The sequence below is a fragment of the Hibiscus syriacus genome, unplaced genomic scaffold, assembly GCF_006381635.1.
Source record: "Hibiscus syriacus cultivar Baekdansim isolate YM2019G1 unplaced genomic scaffold, ASM638163v2 tig00117000_pilon, whole genome shotgun sequence".
Taxonomy (NCBI): Eukaryota; Viridiplantae; Streptophyta; class Magnoliopsida; order Malvales; family Malvaceae; genus Hibiscus; species Hibiscus syriacus.
The window spans coordinates 1259030-1263708 of NW_024063516.1; the positions used below are offsets into that span (position 1 = coordinate 1259030).

General features: G+C 34.6%; 1 pseudogene; it reads right to left on the reverse strand.

The window, feature by feature from the left end:
• Positions 1-665: 665 nt before the first annotated feature.
• LOC120194611 lies at positions 666-3491 on the reverse strand (annotated as a pseudogene).
• Positions 3492-4679: the final 1188 nt, after the last annotated feature.

The following is a 4679-nucleotide window of genomic DNA, read 5'->3' on the forward strand; positions in this document are numbered from 1 at the left end:
CGAAATTTGTTTGGAGAATAGTGTTGATGCAATGTAATCTGCACAGGAGCTTCATGGATCGGCAGCAAGAATTTCAATGGCTGTGTAGAAATCTTAAAGGTAAGTCTCTCGTTACTTTGTTTTTAATGCTTCCATGGAATGCGTTGGTTTATTTCATTTGGAAAGAGAGGAACGGAAAGTTATTCCAAGAAGTGCAGTAAATTGAAGAAGAGATCTTTAGACAAATTAAGAATTTTGTTAGTATGATGAGACTTGAGGGGAAAAGATAAATATGAGAGATCGTGCAGATGCCTTAGTATAGTTTGGAATATTCAAGAGTAAATAAGAGTATAGGTTGAACGTATAGTTTGAAATGTACAGCCTTTTGAGTTTCTGTTTGGTTATAGCAGTTTATCTGCTGTTTGGTTGTTAATGAGTTCTCAAGTATCAATAAACCCATCATAAGTGAACAAACAATGCACCATTAGACATGATGCAACAACACACATTTCATATCTCTTCTATTCAACCAAGAATCCCACACAGGGTCCGGCTAACCTAGAACCTAACTGCAGTACAGTACCAGCAAAAGCCATCTTACCAGAGGATCAGGTGACCTTATAATAATCCAGGCAGAAAAAGTTAATACAAATAACCACAATAAATAGACATGGGCATGCATCCTATTTTGTCAAACTTCTTTCATATCGGCTAGGAATGAACTCCGTTTAATTTGTTTAAATCCAAAACCAAATGTCTGCCAGAATAGATTACAAGAAGATTGATTGTAACATTTGAAGATAAATAAATGAGCATAGAATAGACGAGTGGGAGCATTATCCCACACACTTTCTTCATTACTGGAAGCTGCATGCTCTATTTCTGCCTCTTGTAAATCTTCGCCAAGAACGATTTCAGCACTGCTTGCACTGCTTTGCTAGGATGAGCATCAATCGAGGTAACAAGCTTCTCATAGCTTGTGCTTTCGTACTCCTCAAATACACCCTGCCAATATGGACAACAATAGGAAATGTATTAACCACTGAACATCTTCTGTTTTCTTTTTATGTTTCAAGAAGAAATCCTGAATAATATCAAACCTTGAGATTAAGCTCATTGTATAGTGCCTTCACTTTTGCAACGTTGGCAGGGTATGGTTTCCCATAGTTCTCCTGGGAGCAAACCATAACATTAATTGAGTAACCATATCAAATTTGATTAACAAATATGCCAATTGATAACAGTTCCAATCTTACGTATAATACTTTCTTCTGCCCCTCATTGCAGATTTCCAATGCTTTAACCACCAACCAGGAGCACTTAAAATCTTCGATATCAGTCCCAATCTGAGATTACACAGAGCTAGAGTAAGACTTAACATAAAACAAACAATGGGTATTCTTATGTTCACTGGACTTTTAGTTTCATAATTCATATCTCACCTTACCAATGGTCTCAGGATGGCCAAAGCAATCCAAATAGTCATCCTGCAGACAAGGAGAAAATCAATATTAACATGTAGGATCTGGAGAAAAAGGAAGAACATTTATTCCACCTACCAAGAAAGCAGATCGAAAGAACATTTGGGGAGTCATACACCACGTTGGGTAATTCCTAAATGAAACTTTCTAAAAGTTCAATATAACAGTTTTGGCAGTTTTTTTTTTCTTTTTTAATTTTCTCATGTATTCTGCTTTTAGTTCACGTCTATCCACTCTATTTGCAGAATAAAATTGTAGGAGCTGAAAGTCAGATGAATTAGTCCAAATATTACCTGTACTTGAAAGTAGATTCCCATGTCAACAAGAATGTTCTTTACATTGATGTGATTGTCAAGATTTTCACCCGCCATAACCAGTGCACATGCAACCTGAGTTCATTTAGGTAAATATCAGAGATAGCCCATACATTATAATGATCAGACGCTGACGTAAATGATTAAGTGTATTAAGAGAAAGTGAAATATGAGAAAATATTAGCTGTAAGTACTGCCTAAATAGATAAATGGAGCATTAGAAGCAAAATGGTTAATCTGAGAGGAGATATAGCCAATAAAGAAGAGACTAATCAATCCAACTAACAACCTATTGTTGTACATAAGCTTGCGATTGCAAATAATTCAAGGTGCATGCTTCAAGTGAAATGGGGGGTCAATACTTACAGGAAGATAAAATGAATAATAGGCAGTCTTGTATTGAACAATGCGACGGTGCCTGAAGAGATATTTAATCAATATATTAATAAGAACAAACATTAGAATTACTATTACAAAGGGCTGACATGAAAAAAATTGAAACGAGGCAAAAGGTGGGATCTTTTCCCTGTTTGATTACACTATGATAAAAGGTCAGATGTACATAAAACCTTCATATCTTTGAAACAGATAATTGCTAAAGTTTCACTCACTTAGACAATGAGTATTTGGATAGATCCTTTTCTCCTTCAAGTGTTGTAATCAGATCTATCATCTGTCCTGAAGCTGTTTGAAACTCCACCTGTGTAAAACAATATGTGAAAATGTTTAGGATAGTTTTTGAACGAAGCGAGTTTAAGATGCATCCAAGTTCATTACCTCATTGAATAGATCTAGCAGATCTACATAGTAAGGTTTCCCACGAAAGTGATTTTTGAGAATCCTGCCGATGTGATTGCGAAGTATCACACCATCGTTTACAGCAATCAAACCAACCTACGAAGAGTTTAAACAAAGTTAATTGAAATTGGCAGAGGGAAAGTTAATTGACTTTATACGAAGTACAGACTTAGCACACACCTTGGGGACTCTGAACCAACAAGGCTGTCCACGCCTGGTGTGAGAGTTATCCATTATGTCATCGAGAACAAGAAAATACGCCTGAAGCTGCAGTTTTTATTGTGAGAAAGCACGAGTCTTTTTATGTCATCATGTTATGTTAATAAGGAAAAAGAATAAAAAACAAAATTGCAGAGTGGTTTAGAGGGATACCCATTCAATACACCAACCCAGAGCACTTGCAAGAAAAATCTCATCTTGGGTCAATTCCTTTCCTTCTTTCAACAGGCGGTAGCTATCAATCACAGAGAGAGTCCACGATTCAGTTTCCCTGAAAACAGTAAAAACAAAACCAAGTGAATCAAGATCCAAGCCAAGAAAAGCTTGCAAAATTAACCGAGCCATAGAATACTAGTTAAGTTACCTCCGGGTACATTGTACTCCAGCATCTGCAGGGTTAAAGTAAATGTGACGGTCAAAAAGAGTTTATTTAAAAAACCTATGGCGACACAGATAGTTCGGTATGTTTAACCGGAAAAGGAAAGGGGAGAAAATGGAATACCCGATCAACCCATTGACGAGAATCGTCGGTGAACTCGAAAGAAGGGTCCTGAAGGAGCTCCGATTTGAGCTGGGAATACACATTGAGAAATTCTGACCTGAGATCCGCCATCAATGCAAAGCCAATATATTGAGAGACCCGATGTCTATTTCCTCAATAGTTCCTTTTGGAATGATTGGAACAGTGTCTTATCTTCTCTCCTCTCCTCTCCGCTCCACAAGTACAGTGAAGCAGCAAATAAGTAGTTGACGAATTGCTTCAGTTGTAGTGGTATTTATACATGGATGACGGTATCAAAAAAGAAGAAGAATGGAAATAGCAAATGAGGATGGGTAATTGACTCTGGACTCTTGACTAGTTGGTATTTTATAGACAGCAAGAAATATGGACTGGGGAATGTGTGGCGGCCGAACTTGGATTTGGCGTTCAACTTCAACTGCAAATTCATTCAAACTTCAGCAGCCACGTTTTGGATTTGAAATATGTTGTACGATCTTTAGTATCTGATTCACGTGAAAAATATATGTTGAGAAAGAATAATGTTCACATATATTTTCAAATAAATGAAAATATTCAGAAATAGTAATAGTATTAACTAATGGTATTTATTTGTGGATATTATTTAATGTCAATTTAGGGTGTAAAACGGCGATTTTGATAGATTACCAAACTTTTTAGTGTTATCTTGGGTGAGAATTAATTTAGTTTGTAGATTATTTATGTATTTTACCCTGAAATCGAATACAATTATAGGTTCTTAACCAACTAAATTAATTCTCACCCGAGATAACACTAAAAAGTTTGATAATCTATCAAAATCGCCGTTTTACACCCTAAATTGGACATTCAATAATATCCACAAATAAACTCCATTAGTTAATACTATTACTATTTCTGAATATTTTCATTTATTTGAAAATATATGTGAATATTATTCTTTCTCAACATATATTTTTCACGTGAATCAGATACGAAAGATCGTACAACATATTTTAAATCCAAAACATGACTGTTGAAGTTTATAATTTGTAATAATTAAAGGACTCGATAAAGTAATATCCGCGGGAATCATTTGTGTACTTTATAGTTGATTTAAATACTTAAATTATAAAATAGTTTGAATATTATAATTTATATTGTTACAATATTAAACATCTCACAAATAAAACTACTATTAAATAGTATTTAATATGATAATTAAAAAAGATGCATTGAAAGTTTTAGCAACTTAAAATAATATAGTGGAATTAGGTTACATTACATTATGGTCATGGATTGTCGGATATGAAAGTTGAGGGAAACAATAAAAATTAGGAAAAGATTGTAGTAAAAACATAAAGTAGTCCTTGATCTATATTTTAGATTGCATATTAGTTTTTTCTATTA